Source organism: Protopterus annectens, chromosome 4.part0, assembly GCF_019279795.1.
Source record: "Protopterus annectens isolate FY-2018-M chromosome 4.part0, PAN1.0, whole genome shotgun sequence".
Taxonomy (NCBI): domain Eukaryota; kingdom Metazoa; phylum Chordata; order Ceratodontiformes; family Protopteridae; genus Protopterus; species Protopterus annectens.
This window is the reverse complement of record NC_056733.1, coordinates 336,962,394-336,986,234: the sequence shown is the minus strand read 5'-3', so window position 1 is coordinate 336,986,234 and position 23,841 is coordinate 336,962,394.

Sequence of the window (23,841 nt, the reverse complement as noted above, 5' to 3'; positions counted from 1 at the left end):
CCACCAATGCTCCTTCGTCATAAGAATCTGTGTTCCTAGAGGCTTTTGGAGTGGGCTTTTCTACCACCTGGGTGTACCTCCTCCTGATGCCATCAGTGATTTGGCAGCTCAGACATTGTGGAAAGAACCTAACACAGCAGATCCAATACCAAAGGAACCTGACAAAATTTGGCAACTCCTAAAGATAGAACACATTGGAGTAAAGATCCCCCACTAGATGCTATGGTATTAGCAGCTACCACCAAAAAGGAATTCTCTGAAGATAGTACATTTCTTCATCCTTGTAATAGGAATCTAGGACTCTGGATAGCTTTGGAAAATTGACTTATCCTTCAGTGATCTTTTCCCTTAGAGTGCTGAACTACCTGGCCCATGGCACATGCTTCCAGAGAAAATTGACCAAAGGGCTTACTGATTTTCTGTCAGGTAATTTGCTAGTGGATATCCAGAAAAGTGTGGAATTCCAGCTATCAACCCTCAGTTTTATTTCCAGCATCTCCATGTGTCTGCTGTTAAATGCAGCTGATGAAATGGCCAGAGCTGAAGGCACCCACCTAGCCATACTCCTCTGGAGGCAGATGAGGGTGGGGTGGGTTGAGGCTTATCCCTCTATTAACAAACATGGCAGGCCATCACCTCAGACTCAAGGGTGCTGAAGATAAACACTACATACATATTTCCCTTCCTTTATTCTCCCCAAACAAGAAAAATGATTCCTCTTGTACCACCCTGCCAAATGGAATCCACCACAGCAAAAGTCAAAAAGCTGTTAGAAAAATGAGACAACTAACAGGTCCCACCAGATCAGCTAGGATCCGGAATCAACTCCAGGTTCTTTTATAGTTCAAAAAAAAGATGTGGCCTAAAGTCAATTCTGGACTTCAGTCATTTAAACTAGTTTGTAAAGTACACAAAATTCTGGATGGTCATGGCTCTGTCCATTCTATCTCTACTCACGAAGGATAACTGGATGTGCTCAGTAGATCCCCAAGATGCTTATTATCATGTAAAGATAAACAAGCATTCAAGGAGATTCTTCCACTTCAGGATGGGAGCCAATCATTATCAATTCAGAGCGCTGCCCTTTGGTCTCACCACATCTCCTGGGTGTTCAACAAATGCATGCCAGTAGTTGCAACCTATCTCAAGCTGCATGGATTTTGGGGGTTCCCATACTTGGATAGTTAGCTCCTCACCACTCCAAACAAAAATCTACTCATCCAAAGGAGGGACACTTTACTCCAGTTACTTCACAGTTTGAGTGTCACAGTCAGCATCCCCAAGAGTCAACCAAATCCCACTCAGTCGTTAAAATTCATCAGATGCCATCTACACAAACTGAATCAGATAGCTGTCTTACCACATTCCAGGACTTTTTCACATAAAAATGTAGCAAATTAGGCCTTGTCACATTCATTCCTGCCAGTGTGACTGGTTCTAAAACTACTAGGCCTAATGGCTTCAACAGTCATTCTGGTTCCCTTTCTACATGAGAGTCCTTCAATGGACTCTGTCAGTTCAGTGGTTCCAACTACATCATCCATTGAATGCACCCATCAGACTAACTTCGGTATGCAGGACTCATATCAGCTGGTGGGTATCTTCTCCAGTTTTATTCAAGGTTCATCCTTTCTGTCCCCCTCCTCCGATAGCTGTTGTCATCAGGGATGCTTCCCTTTTAGGGTGGGGGGCATTACGATGGGAAGGCTGTTCAAGATACCTGGACTCAGTTAGGGGCCAATCTTCACATCAGCATTTTGGAGATGAGAGCAGTCCTATTAGTGCTGCAGACATTTCACAACTGTCTGTCAGAAGGTGTGATTTCTATTCAGACAGACAATATGTCAGCAGTCTGGTACATCAACAAGCAAAGAGGAGCCAGAGCCTATCTTCTGTGTTGGGAAGCCACAAGGGTTTGGCAATGGGCAGTGTCTTCCCACTGCTTTTTTGTAGCAATGGATATCCCAAGGACTTCCAATGTGCTAGTGGACGAGCTAAGCAGAAACACTCTTCTGTCTCACAACTGGTCCCTCAGTCAGACAGTGGAGAATGAAATTATCCGTTGCTATGACCTGTTTGCTTCTCATTTCAATAAGCGCAGCAGTTACTTTGGTCTCATCCCACCTCAAGGTCAGTCACTAAGGGACTCTCTGGTTCACAGTTGGCCCCCAGGTCTTCTATATGCATTTCTTTATTCTCTTTGATCACAGAGTTCATTCATAAAGCCAAGAGGTAGCAGGCAAAAATAATCCTCAATGCTCCTTATTGGTCCTGACAGGCTTAGTTCCTGTTTCTTTGGCCTCAACTACTGTGTCCTCCCTGGACACTGGTTCACAGCCTAGAACTCCTATCTCAGCATCCAGTTATCTTGTCCCATATCTAGACACCCTGAATCTAATTGCTTGCTTGCTTCAATTTTAATGATGGTCAGACATGCCATGATTTCAGAAGGAGTGGTTCACATTCTAACAGTTTCTCAAAAGTCTAGCACTAGGAAGGTTTACCAAAGTAAACATAAGATTTTCATTCTGGGATGTAGAAAATGGAATGGGGCCTTTCTCTGCTCCTTTCCCTTCAATACTGGATTTCTTATTGTAATTGTTTAATAAAGGCTGCAGTTTCTCCATCATAAAAGTTCAATTAGTAGTTATTTCAAATTTTCACATTGAACATAATCAGACACTGATAGCCTCCTTGAAAGTTTCTAAAGCTTTTCTCAAGGGAACCTTCCTTCTTAGACCTCCCCTTAGAGATCCTGTTCCTTTTTGGAACATTGCAGTAATGTTGCAAGCCATTAAACAATCCCCTTTTGAATCAGCAGCATTAGTAGATCTTAAGTACTTAACATGGAAAACAGTTTTCTTGGTGGTAGTCTCTTCAGCCAAAGGGACCTCAGAGTTACAGGTCTTTTCTTGCAAATTGCCTTATTTGACCATCCATAAGGACAGAGTCTTCTTAAAACTGATTTCTTCCTTATTTCTGAGGTGGTATCCAAATCTAACATCAATCAATTCATACATTTTCCAGTTTTCTTCCTAAAGTTCTCTAACAAAGGAGAATATATAATACATTTGCTTGATGTACATAGACAACTTAGATGTTATCTCCACAGAACAAAAAGTCTTTATAAAATCAGATTATTATTTGTTGCCTTTTTCAAAGTCAGTTTGAGGTGTGGTATTTCCAAGGTCACCCTCTGTAGATGGCTGTCACACTGCAGTTGTTTGTTCATGACAAATTGAGTTTACCATTATCAAAAAGACCAACAGCTTATTCAACAAGGTCTGTGGCAACGTACAGAGTTTTTTTGAAAAAATATGCCCATCGATGAAATTTGTGCTGATGCAACATGGTCAGCTGTATGCACCTTTATATCTCTGCATAAACTGGATGCACAATCCAGATCACACTCCTTCTTTGGCTCTACTGTGCTCAGGAATATCCCTTCTTGATACCTCCCAGGAAATTGGTAGCTAGGGAATCTGTCCCATCTGTTGAATCAGACAAACATGGACAACATTGGATACAAAAGTTATGCACTCATCATGATGATCTGTATTGTCCTATTTTCATCTGGTTCAACATCCCTCCTTCCTTCCCCTTCCAAATTGTCACTTATGGTACCTTGAAGAATGAGTGATAGTCTAAGGAGTCTTGCAAACATTAACCTCAGCCTGTTGCTTCTTCTTCCTGTAGTCAGGTAGCTTTATGCTACTCTTGGTTTGAGTATAGGTTTCAATAATATATCACATAAGTTAGTAGGCAAACTTGATTTGAGGTATTCAGGTAGAGACAGAGAGAGATTATAGGTAGGGAATGAGTCAGAGCCCCAAATCCACATGTTTGGAGGTGCCGAGGCCGGATCCACGTTGAATCAGAGTCCCATCTGTTGAACCAACACCTGGTTCCATTAGATACAAAATAATATCATCTGCAAATAAAGCCAACTTTGCTTGAACACTATAGCAGTTATATCCTTGAATTTCGGAGTCCTTTATTTTTTTTAACAATGGTTCTAGATGTGATGCAAATAACAAAGGAGAAAGAGAGCACACCTGCCTGGTTCCCCTGTTTAGACCAAATTTAACTGAGGAGAACCCCCACATTTTGATTGTTTCCCCTGATTCCTCATATATCATTTTAATTAACGTTATTATTGTATCAGGAAATGGAAATGCTTCCATTGCCCTAATCATAAAATCCCAGGTTACTCTTGAATGCTTTCTCTGCATCAAGACTCACCAACAATAATAGTATTTATTACATTCTTTTTCTGTCTGGATCATCATTGTTCTATTAATAATATCAAATGTTTGCCTCCCCTCCACAAAACCACACTGGTCCATATCTATCAAACTTGGCATCACATTTGCCATTATTTTAGCCATTATAGACATAATGATATTATAATCATGATTTAAAGTTGAAGTAGGCCTATATGAAGCTGGGTTAGATGAGTCTTTACGGTCTTTAGGTATAAAAGCCACCACAGATTTTTTTCCGGGATGTTGCTGCCTCCCCTCCTTTATAAATACTGTCAGAATAAACCTTCCAGATCTTTATCACTTTCTTCCCTCCTAGGTTCCTAACTTCCACCAGAATATCATCTATCACTGGAGAGTTTCCTCCAGATTAGTTATACATCACCATTTTATCTTATCTCCTCCTCTGCTATCTTAACTGTTAGTTGTTGAGCCCGATCGACCTCTAACCTTGACATTAAGTCTTCCATAAATATTTCCATTTGTGTTTTTTCTTGATTTCCCCACTTCTCTGCTTTATACAAAGTTTCATAAAATTTCCAAAATATCTCTAATACCTCTATAGGATTTCTGGTTATGTTTCTTGTTAAAGGCTCCCAAATTTGGCAATAACCCTTTCTACTTTGTGTTGCTAAGTTGTTGTGCCAAAAGTTTTTGTTTTCTGATGTTATTATCAAAAAACAACTGCTTAAGTGCAATCTTTCTAAACACATGTATATTATCCAGATACTCCCTTAATTTCTCTTGAACACTCTGCAATTGTGCTTCTTCTTGTTTTGTGAGATTCCTTCTATTTTGTAATACTTTAACCTTTCTCGACTCCTATAAATAATTCTTATTACTTCTTAACTGTATTTCTTTTTTTTTTTATTTTTACCCTATTTTTCAACTCCACTTTCATTTTTTCCCGATTATGTAACTATAATTTCTGCAGTACTTTCTATCTTCTCTGATAACTCCTGGATAATTTCTACTACCTAGTCTTTAAATTCCTCTTTTTAACAGGTAGGAGTGGAAGCACCAGTGTCTCATGTTTACTTCATTAACCTGCATTTTTATATTTGTAATTACTGGCACATGATGTAAAATAGTTATTGGATATGTATCAACGTTCCCAATTAAATGTACATCTTCCTGTGAAATATAACTTCTGTCAAGTCTAACCCATTTATTGTACCTTGGGGAATAATGTGTAAATTCTATATGTTTCTTCTACTAAATGTGCATCTTTCATACCAAATATTTTCATAAATTTCATCAGAACTATATGCTATTTTGTCATATTTTCCATCTAGGCCCCCAGATTACATCCTCATTGCTGCAACTCAAACCCCAGTCCTCACCTATAAGTAATATTCCCTACTGAAAGCTGATTATTTTTCCTAATTTTTTAGACTTCAAAATAGGAGTTTTACATGGAATATAAATACTTGCCAGCATAGTTCTCATCCTTTGCCAGCAACCCCTTACTAGTACAAATCCGCCATTATTATCTTTTTCCCTCTTCTGTCACTGTTAGAGCTCAGCTAGCAATTAATATACATCTCCTCTTTTCCTTTGTTCCCAATATTGTGCTGAATATCCCTGAAGAAATCCTTTCTTTGTTAAATTAAAATGCTCAGTTCTTTACAAATGTGTCTCCTGTAGCATTGCTATTTGGACTCTGCATTTCTTAATGTAATTAAGAATTCTTTCCTTTTTGTCTATACTTGAGAGACCATTCACATGCCAAGATAATATGGAAAGTGTCACCATTATGGTCAGAAGTCATTATTCCCACCTATTATGTATGGCAGCTTTTTTAAATGTCTATTTCTGGCACTTGTGATACGTGCACCCTTTAATGTTTGTCAGGTTAATCCTTGATACAGTTTTTTCTTTTCATCAACACTGGAACCTTTTTCACATTTTATAAGACTTTTTTGTTTTAATAAACACCTTCAAACATATGACCAAATGCACCCTCAGAACCAATTAACTTAACACAAACACACATAACCAAAAATGTTTAACCCTCCTGCCAAACAGACAGCTACAACAGACCCTAATTAACCTGAAATTGAGGTTATCCATACAAAGACATCTTATTGCCTTGGTTTCTACTTACACTAATTGGTGTCTGTTCCTTTTTATCTGTATTCCCCTCCGCAGAAATGAAAATTACTTGCATGCTTTCAGAAATCGTTAACTTTTAGCCTTGAAGAAAGTAGTGTTCCATCCTTTATTGCCCTATTATCACCTTGCCTCAGTGAAAATATAAGAGAAGAAAGAAAAATGTAGTCCTCTGTTGTACCCTAACAGACAAACTCATTGCTAAAAGAAAACTTTTCAGTGTGTTCGGTGTTCCCATGTTTACTTGTTTCCACTTAACATTTGTTATTAGATTAAGCCAAGGATCATAACCAGAAATTCACCTATGCAAAAGTAAGAGAAAACATATCAGCTCTGCATATATTATGACCTGTGTACTTTTACTGCCATCCCCCACTTTAATAACCTCAAATTAGTTTTTCTGTTTTACTTTTTCTCTTATTGCACTGTAGTGCCTATATTTCTTAATACTAAAAAAAAAAAAAAAAAAAAAAAAAGAGAAGAGGAAGAAAAAAAAGTTTACTTTATCACATGCAAGAACAATTGCAAGTGCTTTATTATAAAATATGCAGTTTATATTGTGAAAAGTTTCATAGAAAAGAACATGTTTTACTTACAGTTACCTTTCTCCATCCTCTTCCTCAAAGTCCATCCAAGCATTAATGACATGAAGTGAGACAAAGGCTTTATTGTACCTCACAAGTTTAACAACGTCAACAAAAGTCCACTCTTCTTTACTTATTCTTAGACATATTTCAGATATGGAGTTGATACTTTGTAGTCTCACATTTATTCACTGATTTCCATCTTGCTGGTCTTCTTTCTTTTCATCTCCATCTCCTATCTCCAGATTTTGGTTCAATTCCATGGTAATCCTGATTATTTTGGTTTACTCCTTTGCTTTTCTCTGGCTCTCAAACATTTTCCTTTGGAACAGTATGGAAGGTTTCTCTGACAAAGTCTATCCATGTGCTTTATTATCAGAAGAATGAAAAGCAGCGTCCCCTTCTGCTTGATGGCCCATTTTTGTTGGACAAACTTTACATTTCCTCCTTAGCCTTTTCTGCATCAAAAATGACTTTGATCCTCCAGGAAAAACTATTCTGAAGATAGTTGAATACAGCAGGTTGAATCTTACACATGCTTCATGACATTCCCTGATTACTGGAATACATTTGTTTCTCTTCAGCTTGGTGTACCATGAATAATTATTTTCCACACTACGTTATCTCCATCTTTTAATACTTTCCCCTTTTGCCACAGTTTTGTCAGGATCAGCTCTTTCTGCTGCTAGGTTTCCATCTTTACTAATAAAGTTCTTGGCTGATTTCTCATGGCCAGAGGTGGAACATACACATGGTATGCACTTTCATTTCACAGTTCCTGCTGTGGAATACCAGTCCAGTTGCTTATTTCTGTCTTCATGCAATTAATACAGTCTGTTCCGTCGAGTTTCTCTGCTATATCAGAAAATCTCAGATTTAAGGTATGTGCTCTGTCCTCTAATTCTACCATTTTTGAAACATCTCTTCTTGAGCAGTCTCATTCTGAGCCAGTCTTTTCTTCATTTTGACCTCTGCTTTTTTGTAGTTTTTTCAGCTCATGCAAATATTCATTTAAAGCTTCTTCCATTTTTTCCAACCTTTTGTTATTTGAGTTAATATACTCCTTCTGTATTTCATTAATTTTAATCAGCTCTGAGCAAATTTGACTTATTTTTCCTCTGGATTACTGGAAGCCATGTCTTACACCAAAGCTGGAGCTTGAACTGCTTTTTAATGAACAGGTGTGGGATTCTTCCCAGTTAGAGTTTTCTCTTTACCATTTCTAGTTTATTTTCTTTCGGGCTGTCTTAGTTTCTTCTTTGCAGGCATCCAGGCAGTATACTTACTACCCAGTAACTGAAGTTTACAATATCCCTGGATGTTGTCTCTCAGTTTCTGATTTCAAACTGGGAGAGTTGAAGCTAAGCTGTTCATCAGTCTGTAGCCATTTTGGAAGTCCAGTAAGATTAATAATATTTTGAGGATAATCACAATTGACATACAGACAATCAATATTGAAATCTACTAAAATTATCTTGTCTTGTGGAGTATTAGAGGTGACACATGATAGAAATTCTGTGGTACTGATGTTATTTCCAGGAGGGATGTAAATTCCCATTTTGATAGGGTTTTGTGTTGGTTAAGCTTCAGTAGATCATATATTATTTTGGCATTATTAAATGTTGGGATGGGGAGAGGGCAGATAATTTTTATATAAGATGGCTGCACCTCCTGTTTTTATTGTTTAACATAGCTACCCTTAGTATGTTGTAACTGGATGGAGGTATTTCCTTGTCTTTAATATGTGGCTTTAACCAAAATTCTGTAATTATTAGTAGGTCAGGAGTGTGTTGGGCTATACATGCATGACGTTTGCATATTTTATTGCAAATGCTTTGGATGCTTTGTGAGGGGAGAGAGTGAGAGATGTATTTATTTTTTTTGGTTAGTGGTAGAGTTGGAAGTGGATGGTCTTGGGTTGGGGTGCATGTCATCATCTAATGGTAATTTGATAGGATATGAGGTGTATGTTCAGAGGGTATGGGTCATAGAGTTTTTTAAAGTATATTTTTGTTTTAAAATCTGTACAATTTGGATGTTAAGTTTGAAGGTGAGTAGAGTAACAGAATTATGGATGGTTGTGTTACAGTTCAGTTTGTGTTCATAGATTGAGTAGCTGAAAAAGTGATTGTCTCTGGTTGGAGAATATGGGTTGTAATGATATAATTGGAAAGGGAGGTTAGGTGGGCTAGGAGAGAGAGTTATCAGGATTGATAGGTGTGGAAAGGCCATGGTTGAATACAAGTGAGGGAATGTGAGGGTGTGGTAAAAAGTCAATTGATAGTTGAGGAGGTAGTTTAGGTATATGCTATTTAGCTGTTTGATTTAATTGACTCATTGCCTAGATGGGTGTGGCTTTGGATGTATGAGTTTAGGCTATGTGGTGATGGGTGGAAATTGGGTGAAGGGTTGGGGAGCTGAGTGAGTCTGAACACAGGGGTAGTCTGAGCAGGAAGGTAAAGTCATAACAAACAATCCATAAATTGGCCTTAGACCATAAGAAGGTGGTTCTATTCACTAATACTAAATATGCTTACAATTTTATTTATTATATTTAGGTTGCAATTTAAATTAATTGCCCCACTGTCAGTCCAATATCAGGTTATCCTAACTAATAGTGATATACAACATTAAAAAGTACTTAACTGTTTAACCAGTTATATAATGGTAAAGAGGTTTCTATGGACTTTGAATAGCTAAATCCATAAGTGGTGGGTGAATGGAGTCGGCTCAGACTGTCTTTTGGTTGAGCCTGAATTGTGTATGCTTTAGGGATGTTTTCAATGAACCTCTTAAAGCATAAGGGGAAAGATGAATAGCACCAAAATAATGAGAAAAAGTAATCCCAAAATGCAGGACTGTAGCTCAGGAAAAATAAAATGTCTCAGAACTAAAAGTAGTTTTAAAAAAGTGCAGGCAAAGAAGAAATAAACTTGAAGAAGAGTGACCACAAGTGATTTCCTTGAAGTAATGCAGTGCCACTGAGGGCAGATAGGAGAAGACAAACAATGGGAGTAGCTAGTCTAGAAAAAGAAACAATGAAGGAAGTATGAGAAAAAAACAGTTGAGAAGAAAGAACAGTAAGGAGTAAGTCTCTGTGTTTGTTAGGAAACATAGAGTAAAAGCTGACCTGGAGAATGTCTGTGCAAGAGGGTTTACAGAATGTAAGGATAAAATACATACAGAAAGGACTGGCTGTCCAGCACATTACTTAAAGCACAAGGACAGTGGTAGTAGAAACTCTGTCCAAAATAAGTGGTGGGTGAATGGAGTCGACTCAGACTGTCTTTTGGTTGAGCCTGAACTGTGTATGCTTTAGGGATGTTTTCAGTGAACCTCTTAAAGCAGAAGGGGAAAGATTATAGAAAGTTTGTCCAAAAAAGGGTGAGGTGATGGAGTTAACTCCGATGTTTCCCTTGAACCTCTCTTCAATTCCCTTGCACTGTGCTGAAGATGTAGGGAAGGAAGGAAGGAAGCAGTACAATACATTTTGTTCTCACTGATGTTACTAAACTTCAACCACAGAAACAGGAGCTATACATGACACAATCCCATGCATGCAATGCCCTTTCCCCTGTTAGTATGTGGCACAGACTTGCTTGCATCTGATGTTAAGAATGTATGCATTTGGAGGGAGTATACAGTTTCAGACCAAACTAACAGGCTAATCAAAAATGACCCCTTCTATTCTCATTCTGTACATTAGCAAGACTATCAGTGTACCCCTAATCTAAATTAGAAACATATATAACAACTACAAAACAGAAAAAAAAAACAACAGGCAGGAACCAGAAAAACATAAACTTTAATCTCTCTAACACTTTGGCAAAGCCTTCAAGGAATATAAAATCATAGGCAACAAGCCTTACACATAATAATCAACCAATTACACAATTAACCAATAAAACAAAAGCAATAAAAAAATCAAATCAAAAGCTTCCAGTTACACTCTAAGTTAAGACCTGAGGGAGATAAAGTACCAAACCTCAAAATAAAAATAGTTTCTTTATACAATAATCTTTTTTTATATACATTCTCAGAATAAAAACTAGCTGAAACTTTTTCTAAAGTAGTGGCTTTTAAGCCGTCAGGATTATGAAACTCAGTAACTATCACAGGACTATCCACCTTCTGTTTTTTAATATTCCTCACATGTTCCTGTAGTCTAGTTTTAAATTTCCTTTTGCTTTCTCCTATATAGACTAGACCACATGGACACTGCAGGGCATAAATTATACCCCCAGTATCACAATTAAATATTTCTAAAGGGCAAAAAGGGTGACCATTAATAAAAGAAAACGTTCTAACTGCATAAACACATACACAACAGCGACCACAAGGAAAAGTACCCCTGATATGAGAGGGGTACAGAGAGAGTTTAGGAGTTAAAGCAGGTAGCCAAAAGTGGCTATGTCCAAAAATATCCCTCAAATTTCTACCCCTCTTATATGATAGCCCAAACAGGGTAAAAGCAATCTAGCTAAATCCCTAAATTTAAATTAATAACTCCAATAATATTTAACTAAATTAATCAAAATTGAACTAAAAACACCATAAGTAGTAACAAAATATATTTTTCTCATCCTTGGGAAGGATACAAATAGTGCAGTTCATTACAGAGGCTACAAAAAGTAAGGAAGTAAACAAGCTGCTTTGATAGATGTGGGCTGTGCAATCTCTTACGATCTTAAAAGAAAAACTAGCATATACTTTGTACTTATTCTTGACATGTTAAAGGTAAGCAGAAGGGTATCCATTTACACAGCCAATTCACTGCAGCATACTGAAAACTTGTATTGCGAATTTGCCAAGGAGCATTTTTTGGGCAGGGTTAGGACAATCATTTACAAAGAGAGGAAAGAAAAAGAATCAGCATGTACTACATAGCCTCCAACTGTAAAAACACTGTTTAACAGAAGCAGTATGTTTATATTTCTACAGAAAAGAACAATCTCGATAAAGAGAAATACAGCTAAGACAAAAAAAATGAATGTGTATAGTAGTCGATTAATAGCAAAAGTGTGTGGTAATGATGCTACTAATAAAAATATATTAAGTAAATTAATACTAAAATTCTAAGGAGAAATGATATTAGCCAGTAATTGAAAAGGAATGTTGAGATTACACTATGTACAAAAAAGGGCTGGGGGGTGGGATGGCAGAAGCTTCTTGAATATAACTGCTTTTTGTGTACCTTTTTCCATTTTCCTTCTATGAAATGGTTTAATAACATTGCTCAGTTGTCATGTTGAATTCACTCTGTTTTGGCTCTAGTCTCAGATGTACCACCTTTATGGTACTTTGAGATTGCTGCAGAAGTGTTATTATCCATACTAAAGCTTTGTAGTCTCCAGTGAGTTAACCCATGGAAATTTAACCATTGCAAATGGTTTATAAAAGAAACATGTTGTAAGGCAGTATAAACTGGCACAGCATTTACTGGTTGTCTTCTCTGTAATTGCTCAATATTTTCAGCACTATAAAACATTTTTATTCAATATACCATTTAATATACATCTCTTTCCCAGTTACAGACCTGCAGTGTCCGGGCCCAGACCAACTGTTTTACAGGTAGGCATTTTTTTCTGGTGTGTAGTTGCTGCAGAATGCTACATGAACATTCTAGTAAAAGACATGTCTTTTTGTAGAATTGTGTGTTGCACTTTTAGTCTGTTTTGTTTTATAATGTTTCATTAAGGAGTCTCTTTTTCTAGATTTTGCTTCTTTCCACTTGACTACCTACCAGATCATCTCAAGAAGCGAGGCAGTATCTATGCCAGTAGTCCCTGTCAGCTGGCAGAGGCATGAAAACATACTTGCCCTTTTCCAAAGCAAATTTCTGATGGCTGCTTTGGGATTCATTAATATGACACAAGAAACACTTAGATAATTATAAGCACATTGCTGATGGCTGCTGTGGGATTCATTGATATCAGCCTAGGAACTCCCAGATATGACTGCAACATGTATTTTTTTCATGAACATAGAACTTGGAGAAATATAGTACGCGTGCAGGAGTGTGTGTGTTGGTTTGTCAGTGTGTCTGCATATGTGTGTGATTGTGTGTATCAATGTGTCTGTATGTGTGTTTGCTTGTGTGCCTGTCAGTCTGCATTCATCTGCGTTAAAACACCTTCTTGTTGATGCTTTCCTTGCCTTATCTGTTTGTTTTTAACTGCTTTGAGAGAATTCTAACTGTGTAGAATCCCTTAGTACCAAAACTGGATATTTGGCAACGTTGTCAACTCATTTTTTTGAGTATACTTTGTGATATATAACTTTTGTTACCTTCTCTTGAATTTTACCATTATGTCTCTTAAGGATATCCAGCCTGGATGACAAATGGTAAGCCCACCACACACCTCATATCCAAGCTTACTTCTCTTTTTTTCTCCCCCCCCCTACCTCCCCACAGGTTACTATTATCTGTATTTAATTTCCCCATTCACTGGGTCTACTGGACCCACCTTAACTTCTCTTTCTGTCTCATCATGACCCATTTCCAGGGTAAGCATGGAGATCGATGATTCTGGTGCAGCATTATATTGCTATCATGTGCTGTAATCCCTCACTACCCCATAACAGCCTTGTCTGGTCCACATTAGCTGCCTTCAAGATGTGCATGCACACTTCCACCCATGGGCAGTCTCCAGACCAAGTGGCATCCATCTTGCCATGCCATGGGGTCAAAAGGCTATTCCTCTTAAATCATTTTCCACATTTCTCCATCTCATCTGGAGGCATTGGCCTTCCTGGGGAGGATGCAGACATATTGTACAATACCATGCATGGGAGTTATACTGGTCTGGTCTGGAAATTTGTGTGATTTATAGAAGTAAACTTTGCTACTGTTTTGCTGTAGAAAGACCCATCAGTAGTTTATAGGTCTGATGAGCAATCACGGCCTGTTAAGCAGCATGATGTCCTGGATCACATGCTGAAACTTGTAGGTGCTCTTGAAGTCCTCTTCATCATTCTTGAAGGTATGAGTTGATGGACTGAGATTAATTAAGAGAAGAAGTTTACGCATTGGCTGTTGAAGATATCTTGGTAATAGCCTGTTCTAGCCTAGTGTGGGGGGTCTTAGTTTCATAGTATAGTACTAGGCTATCTGCCCTAGGGCATTTATAAGCCTAGCCAAAGTGTATGTGGCTTTTGCCACCCCATGTAATGATACAAAAGTGTACAATTTAAATTAAATTTAGTTTACTGTGCCTCTATCTAGCAATGACACAGAGATGACCCCCGGGGTAAACCTACGATCACCCATCCATTCGCCCAGATTTCTCTTGAAGAGAGTCATTGAGGGGCTCTGCCTAACATGGACAGGTATCCTGTTCCAGAGTGCGGGAAGCCTCTGGGTTATGAATCTATCCCTCGAGCATGTCCTATTCATATTTGTACTGAGGTTTAGATCTTTAGCTCTCGTGGCTCTGATGGATTTGGATTTTTTGAGGTGGAGCATGTCCATTAATTTTGAATTGGACATGGCCTTGTACGTAAGGCACAGATCACCTCTGAGCAGGCGGTATGCTACTGAATAGAGCTGGAGCTTTTTCAGTCTGGCAGCATATGACATATGCTGGAGACCCTTGATCCTCTTGGTAAGGTACTTTTGGGGTCTCTCCAGCTACTGCAGGTGCCGGGTGAGGTACATACCAAATGGGGCATTGTACTCAATCATAGGCCTGATAAGGGAGGAATATAAGGGTACAATGACATCCTTTGATCTGGATGTGAATCCCTTCATGATAAGGTGGGCAAGGTAGAAGGTCTTTCGAACCACTTTGACGACGTGGGTGTCAAATGAGAGGTCACTGTCAACTTGGGTCCCCAGGTCTCTGATTACTTTTTCCGTACTTAATGGATTACCACCTATGTGGTAATTTGTGGGTACTTTGTTTTTTCCAAAGGGGATGACTATACATTTTTTGGCATTTAGTTTAAGGCCATGACTGTGGCACCAGTCGTCCATTTCTGTGAGGCCCTTCTGGAGGATGCATGTGTCAGCTGGTGTGTCGACTATGGCGCCTAGTTTGCAGTCGTCTGTGAACTTTGTCAGCCACAACCCCCCTATGTTTGCCTGCACATCTGAGAAATAAATGCCGAACAAGAGGGGTCCCAAGACAGAGCCCTGTGGGACTCCACTTGTGACTGGCTTGGAGTCTGACATAGCTCCAGCTATTCTGACTTTGTGGGTTCTGTCCTTTAGCCAGTTTGAAACCCATCTTGTGACAAACGGGTTTACATTTAAGCTGTTGAGCTTGTCGATGATGCCTGAGTGGGGTATTGTGTTGAAGGCTGTTGCCAGATCCAGGTAGGCTGTATGAACTACTTTGCCTTCTTTGATGGCTCTAGTGACTGTTTCAAAAAAGTCCACCAGGTTTAAAAGACAGGATCTGCCTTTTACAAAGCCGAACTGGGTAGGGTCAATTGTCTGCAGGTCCCCGATGTCTTTGTTTATGAGTTCCATAATGATCCTTTCCATAGCTTTGCAGACCAGGCTGGTCAAGCTTATGGGGCGGTAGTTTCCAGGGTCTGTAAAGGTGCCACCTTTGTGGAGTGAGACCACTGTAGCTGTACGCCAGTGTTCAGGGACGTATCCTATAGCAAGGCTAAGATTAAACAGCATTCTTATGTGCGGGTTTAGCTCCGCTTGGAGTTCACGTAGCATGCAACCTGGGACACCATCAGGTCCCAAGGATGCTGTATTTTTAGCTTTGCTGAGGGCAGCTCTCACCTGGACATCTGAGATTTCAGGGAGGTTGCATTCAGCTGAGATATTTATTTCGTCTTTTGGGGGAGAGGGAGGGGAGAAATTTGCACTGAGCCTGTCTGCCAGTATGTTGGCAATATCTGTGGGTTCAGTGTATTTTTTGCCGTTATGAACTAACTCTGCGCATATCTGAGGGTTTCCGCCCAGGTTTCTAACATAACTGAAGAAGGCCTTGTGATTATCTTTAGTGTCCTTAGCGATTTTTCTCTCAAAGTTAGCCTTTGATGATTTTATTAGTGAACGTAGTTTTTTGCTAGTGTTAATCAGAGATGCCTTTCCTTTATGGGATTTTGCTCTGTCTTGCAGTAGCTTCCTTCTCTTGTTATAAAGTTTGTTTATGGCTGGGGTCCACCAGGTAGGATGCCTGCCTTTGGTGGAAAGGGTCTTGGTTTTATTTGGGATTGCATGATCCATGCATTCTTGGAGATGCCCGTAGAAAGCATTTGTGAAGGATTCAGCAGTGTGGGATGTGATTTCCACTGGCCCAGGGGGCTTGAAGGATACCATTTCAGTCCTAAGGAGTGTAAAGTCAGCTTTTGAGAAGTTTCTCACTGTGGTCTATTGTGCTGGGGGGTGGAGGTGGGATATGAATATCTAGGGTTATTAGTTTATGGTCTGATCTCACTAGTGAGGGGTATACTTCCGGTGTTGAGCATTTTGTCCCCATGTTTGTGATGATCAGGTCAAGTATATTATTTCCCCTTGTGGGGGAGGTGACTGTTCCATTGTATTTGAGTTGATGAATTCCAGAAACCTTTGGGCTAGGGTGCTGGGGCTTGAGTAATGCACCCAGTCTATGTTTGGATAGTTGAAGTCTCCCAATATGATGGTATTTGGTGAGACATTCATATCCTCCAGTGTCTTCAGGAAGGCTGAATGGAGTTCCTGAGATTGCAAGGATGGTCTGTAGCATGCTACAAGTTGTATAGCAGTTTTGCCTATGGTTAGTTGCACGTGGATGGTCTCCGATGATTCGTGTGTTGCCACTAACCTGGAGGCGTGGGTGTCTTTAATGAATATGGACACTCCCCCCTCCTTTTGTGGTTCGGCCCAGGTTTTGGGGCCGAAATGCATAATACGAGGTATAACCTGGTAGGGCTGGGGTGCTCTCAGGAGTCTTGAACCAGGTTTCAGTTACTGCACAGACATCGATGCTCTCCATACTGAGGAGTGATTTGAGAGCCTGCATCTTGAGATTTAGACTTCTGGCGTTGAGCAGCATTACCCTTAGTTTTTTTCCTTTATTGTTTTCTAAGGTGGTGGGTTTGTCTTTTGAACCTTGCCTAAAAAAGGCACTATGGGGGTGGCAAGAGCCTTAGCCAATATCCGGAAGCCCAGTGGTGACAGGTGCAAGCCGTCCCTTGTGAAGCAGCGTGGCTTGTCCAGCATGTCATCCCAAGCAGACAGACACTGGATCCCCCTAGAATGACACCAGTAATTGAGCCAATTATTAAAGTTGATCATCTTGTCTTTGTATTGTGGCATCATTCTTGGTGAAGGCAAGATGCTGCTCAGGGTCAGGGTCATACCAGCCTGGGCTACATAATGTTTACTCTAGTGAGAATAGTTTAATTGCTGTCATTTCAAAGTAACTGAGCTCTGCTGCATCAAAAGGTTCAGGAAAGTTCATTTTTTTATGTTCTCTTGCCAGTCATTTTGGTATTCGTGCCATTTTCTTACTCTTTTTACATATTTTAGTTTATGTAGGTATTGTTTATTAATTATCTTGGCAAGCCTGTTCTAGCCTGGTGTCGGGGCCATTTTGGACAGAGCAGTGCTTATTCTAGTAAAAGGAGATTAATTACTATTTCTAGGTATCTGAGCATTATTGGTGTGAATGTATAGCTGTTTCTCATTGGTTCTATTGCCTTTTTTTGTTTGTTTTATACTGTTCCCAGCTATGCTGAGTGCATCACTGCCCGAGTTGTAGTTTAATAATAGGTAGTGTGCAAAAGTCAGATTTTTCTTTTAATTAGTAATGAAATAACATCTCCCTTCCTTACGCAAGTGGTAGGCACTATACTGCTCTGGATCAAACATTTTGTGCTGACTTGTATTATATTGCTACCAGTTTTTTTAGTCTGCCTTTGGTGGTGTTCAAACAGTCAGTGTGACCAAGTAACCTCCAAGTAACCTCCTGTCAACAATAGCACTAGATATCATGCAGAGACAGCAATTTAGCTCTTTTGTTGCCAGCCTTCTAGCACTTGATATCCTAAGGCTGTAAAAGAAGTGCAGAAAATTAACTCAGACTGAACCTAGTTGGTTCTGCCTGTGAGAGATGTAACTACCTAGCAAAATTGGAGGCAGTCCTCTCCTAACCTGAGGAATGCAGTGAGCATTGTACTATCATACCCCCTCCATATGAATGCAACATTCTCACACAGGACAACCCGAAGCTGTCATAATCTGATGTTATTAAAATCATTACCCAAGCTACTTAGAACTCATAAGATTAAGCATCAGAAACCCCCTAAAATACACCTACTGTATATATCACCCTTATTAATGTGTCACCAACAACATACTATTCTCATGACTAGTACACATAAACCAGTTTCTTGAAATATCTTAATAATTGATGACTGTGTTGTTTGACTCACAGGCACCACATTTACCAGGTTAGTCAAGGATGGGGCTACAGCTAGCTGCCTCTTAGAGGCCAGGACTGCAGATATATCAAGAACTCTCTAAAAGCAAATATGACTATGACTCAATAATAGTTAAAGTGGGAGTAAATGACCTAGCATGAAAAGCTTACAAAGACATGCAATAAAACATGCTGGAGTTGCTAAACAAGCTTCATTTGAGGGTAAGACTCTTGTTCTGAGTGGTATTCTCCCATCACTCAGAATGATTGCTAGAGTCAACAAAAATATAACTGGATTCAACAGTAGCTGATGTCATTCCACAGGGATCCAGTTTGTGTTGCCCTTTCTGAGATGATGAACAGTCCAATGTCAAGTGTTTCCACAAACTGCCCAAAGCCCTTACCGCTTCCGTTATGCCTTTTTAGAAAAAGTTTATCTAATGAATATCTCAACCTAACAAATAAACAAGTTGGGGATTGGCATAGTGGTTAAAGTGTTTGTCTCACAGACTCAAGGTACAGGGTTTGATTCTCAACTTTGAAAGGGAGATTGGCTCACCTTAAAATGTCTCAAGGGCAACTAGCCTAGTGCTTACCTATAAATCCCAAATTGGACAACATTAAGGTGGCTCTTTTCAATACCAGGAGTCTTAACAATACAGTATCTGATTTAGAATCATTTCTACATCTCAGACATGTCTGTGTTGCTACCAAGATGTGGTTCAAATGTAAAGAGAGCACCCACTCTGTGTCCCAAATTTGTGCGTATTACTCCTTTAAATCCAGTGATAACTGTGGGGGAGTCATTATATTTATCAGTGATTTTATCCCTTCTAAGATGATATCCAGCGACCCCCCCCCCCCCGTGAACTCATAGAACTCCAGATCAACTTATCACCTTAGCGAAGTCAAAAGTCCAACTTAATAGCTTGTTAACAATTCTTGTCCAAGGCCACAAACGATCATGAAAGCTTCTTGTCATTCCTTGAAAATAGTCCTATAACTAATGGCTTATTAATCCTTGGAGACTAAAACTGTCTCTCCATTGGAGTATGTAACTACCAGTGTAGAGTATTCCCAACACTTCTTGGATTGACATCCTCAATTCTGCTAGGTGCAGGAACATTCTTGACCTGGGTCTCACAAACTTAGCTCCAGCCTGTTCTCAATGGTCGGTCTTTCATTAGTTGCGTTAGACAATCTACTGGTTACCTTTACCCTTAAAACATCCATTCCCCTGGAAAGCAATACTGCCATCTGTACAGAATTCAAAATAACAGACTTTTACAGTTATATGTTAAAAATCTCTCACCCACAAAAACTCTGCAGTTGACCTAGGGTATGCAGCTCCCTACACTAAGGATGTTTATGTTCATTTATACAAATGCATTGACCTAGCAGTCCCTGCTAGAACCAAATTTAACAGTAAATTCAAAAATAAACCACCTTTGGGGTCAGTTGTTGTAAACAATGGTATAACAAAAGGAAGAAATTGATCATTTGACTGTATTGGGTCAGAGCCCCACTGCATGAAGAAAATATTAAAAACCTGTCTAAGAAACAGAAGGCAACCATAAAGATGAGCAAAGCATGCTGTGAACTCTGGCTAGCAAATGAGGCAAAGGATAACTATTAGTCCTTCATCAATTATGTTAGACAATTAAGAAATAAGTCACAGCACTGCTTCAAACTATTCAATAATGGTGCATCCCACTCAAACCCAAAGACATTGCTGACATACCAGCAAGCAAGTTTGTGATTAACTTCTCCCCTGAAACTATCAACCCAGCTCCAGTCATCTCTGAGTCCCTTCCCCCTCACTACCAGCATCACTAAGTATTATGTCTTTTAGGTACTCTCAAAGACCAAAAATACTGCTTCCTTGCAGTATACTGGGATGTCTAATAAACAACGTCAAACGCACACTCACCGATTCCTCTTTAAACTATTTAACTTAAGCCTTTTTACTGACTGTGACCATGAATCCTGGTGCACTGAAGTACTGATGCCCCTTGTGAAGGGGCATCAGCACTGAAGTACTGATGCCCCTTCACAAGGGTGGTCCCACCCTTGTGAAGGGGCATCAGCACTGAAGTACTGATGCCCCTTCACAAGGGTGGGACCACCCTTGTGAAGGGGCATCAGTACTTCAGTGCTGATGCCCCTTCACAAGGGGCATCAGCACTGAAGTACTGATGCCCCTTCACAAGGGGCATCAGCACTGAAGTACTGATGCCCCTTGTGAAGGGGCCCCTTCACAAGGGTGGTCCCACCACAGACCTTGAAAACTACAGGCACAATAGCCTTATGTGTCTTATCTGTAAAGCCATGGAGCAAGTCATTAAAGCCATGGAGCATGTCCTTAGTAACCTCATAATTCAGATATTAGAAATCTGACTCAACCCATAGCAATTCAGCTTCATAAAGGGTAGGTTGTGCCTGCCAAATCTTCTAAGTTTCTTTGAAAAGGTGTCATGCAGGCATTGGATGGAGACATACTGTCCATGATTTCTAGCTTGATTTAGAGAAGGCATTTGATACCATACCACATGATGGAATCATAGACTTAGGACATTAAACATTGATTGATTCTCTATGTGGTAAGATGAATAGAAAACTTGCTTATGGACAGAACACACATTGTCAAAGTTGGTGATGATGATGCCTCCTTAGAGAGCAAATGACCAGCAGTGTACTTCAGGGTCTGTCTTGCTCCCCTCCACCTCCTCCCCCATTTGGCATTTTCCCTGACCTCAAAACTGATAACAGTGATCTGTGGTTAACAAAATCTGCTGATAAATGTAAGCTTGGTGTAGTTGTCAAGTCAACCAAAAATACTTATACCCTTCAAAATGAATTAACACATGTCAACACTTGGTGTACCAAAAGGGGCTTAAACTACATGCTAAGAAACTGAAACAGAGTATTGCTTCAACCTTCTTTATTGATAATGCCCTACTATCAAGCAAGTCAGTGACAGAGACTTGGACATCTGGGTTGACAGTGCCTTTTTCTTTGATTATCATGCAGTGACTGTAGTTAGAAAATCCTCCTGCATTTCACAACTAATTGCCAAAAGCCATCTATCTAAAACCAAGGAAGTCATTGCTCCTTTATACTCTGCCCTGGCCCTGGTGAGACCTGTTATTGAATGCAATGCACTGTTTGGCATATATCTTACTAGACACATTAAAAAACCTGAAAAAGTGCAAAGGCTCCTACAAGAACAGTTTCTCACCTCAAACATCTTAGCACCTAGGAGAGATTGAACTACTCTTCCCTGTACTCAGTGTAGCATAGGATCCTGAGAGGGTGTGCCTCACTTACCATGCTCTTAGGGATCCTGTTGTCCTTGTCTCCTTTTTTCTATAGATCAGATAGTTTAGCTAACTTTAGAACAAGAGCTCTCACCTACATCAAGAAGTAAATAAAACTAGATGGAGGGATGTGTTCATCACCCAGTGCCTCTCTTTCAGCTCTGGGATAGACTACTCCTACAGGGTGATTATTGGCAAGACACACATGGCCTCTGGTCAAATTCCCTTGTATATCCCATGATTATATGAAGTCTTTGAAATATGAAACAATATTTTGTTTTATAGTACAGTTGATATTAATTTTTACTGAGGCTGAGTGTCCTTTTTTGTTCAGGTTATGAGGGGGTATTCCAAGTAAAAGGTTTCAGATAGTAAAGGATTCTTTAATGTTGTGCATGTTAAGCACAGGTTTTCCCTATGAAGATGATAAAATATAGAGAGGAGAGTTGCTGTAGTCTTTCCCTCTATAGGTTCATAGGTGGTTACTAGGCTTAGGTTCCTAAGGTCCTAGGGCCTTTATAAGACTAGCCATGTTATACCCTTGTTCCCTTATTGATCAAGTTGTATCATCTATATTTGCAGCACAAGTCTATGATTAGCACCAACTGCCCTTATCCAAGAGAGACATAGGTGACACCCACCGGGGTAAATTTATGTTCTCCTATCCAGTTCTCTAAAGTTATGCTTAAATAGGGATTTTGAGGAGCTCTGTTTTACATGAAGTGGGAGCTTGTTCCAGAGGAGTGTCAATCTCTGGGAGATGTATTTGTGCCTCCAGCATATTCTGTTAATGTTGCAGGCTAGGTTAAAATCCCTAGAGCGAGTGAATCTTGTCCCATTTGATTTGTGGATGTGCAGCATTTCCATTAGAGCAAGGTCCGAGACTGCTCTGTAGGCCAGGCATAAGTCGCCTCTCAGCAGCCTATAAGATAGAGTACAGTGACAAGGCCTTTAGTCTGTCCATGTAGGTCATGTGTTGAAGGCCCTGAATATTCTTAGTGAGAAACCTGTGAGGTCTCTCCAGCTGCTGCATGTGTCTGGTGATGTACATACAGAAGGGAGTGTTGTACTCTGTTAGTGGTCTGATGAGGGATGAGCACAGGGGAATTATAACATCCTTAGCTCTGGATGCAATGCTCTTACTTATGAGATGTGCAATGTAGAAGGCCTTCCTTACCACTGTGGATACATGGTGATCAAAGTTAAGGTTGCTATCAGCCTGTGTTCCCAAATCTCTCACCACAGGCTTTGAGCTAAGTCGGTACTGTTAATATTGTAATTTGCAGGGACTTCCCCTTTGCTGAAGGGGATGATAGCATTTTTTTTTGCATTTAGTTTAAGTCGATGGCTTTGGCACCAATCATTTGTCTGTGTAAGCCCTTCTTGTACTATGTCAGCATCGTTGGGGGACTCAATGATTGCACCCAGTTTACAATCATCGGCAAACTTGATAAGCCACACACCATCTATTTTCGCCTGGACTTCTGAGAAATGTCACGGAGTGTAACAATTTCATTAATCAATGCTACTTGTGTCTTCTTTTCATGTGCTACTATATCTGGTTTTCTTGCATCTATCTTTTGAACTGTTGGTAGTGGGTGATCCCATGTGATATAACTTCATCATTTTCTACGATGCTTTGTGGCTGATGTTTCCAATGTTTTTCAGACACTTCAGTACCATAATGTTTGCACAATTCCCAATGCCACAGTCTTGCTACATTATTATGCCTTTCAGTATACAATCCTTCTGCCATTAGTATATCGCAGTCAGCTATAAGATGTGGTGACTGTTTCCAGTTCTGTTTTACAAAATCTACATTTGTTCATTTCTCCCACATGTAAAGAACAAACAAAAAGGCAACGTGGTATACCAGACCTTCAAAATTTATTGTTAGTGCTTTCAGGCGTAACAATGTACGACCTTCTTCAGATAAAAAACATGAAAGAAAGAACTTTCTTGGTTTAAATAAACCACCAACAATGACATAATCACATCATCAATTCATAATTAAAGAAACATTACACATAACTAAAACATAATATGTATGTATATATAAAAACATATATGTATATACGGTTATGTTTAAATAGATAAACACCCTCTCTAAAACATATACAAATACATTTAACTATAGTGCGAAAATCTTGAACCCGTCTTCAAGACAAGGTAAAAAAGCAAGTTCTTAACAAGTGAATGT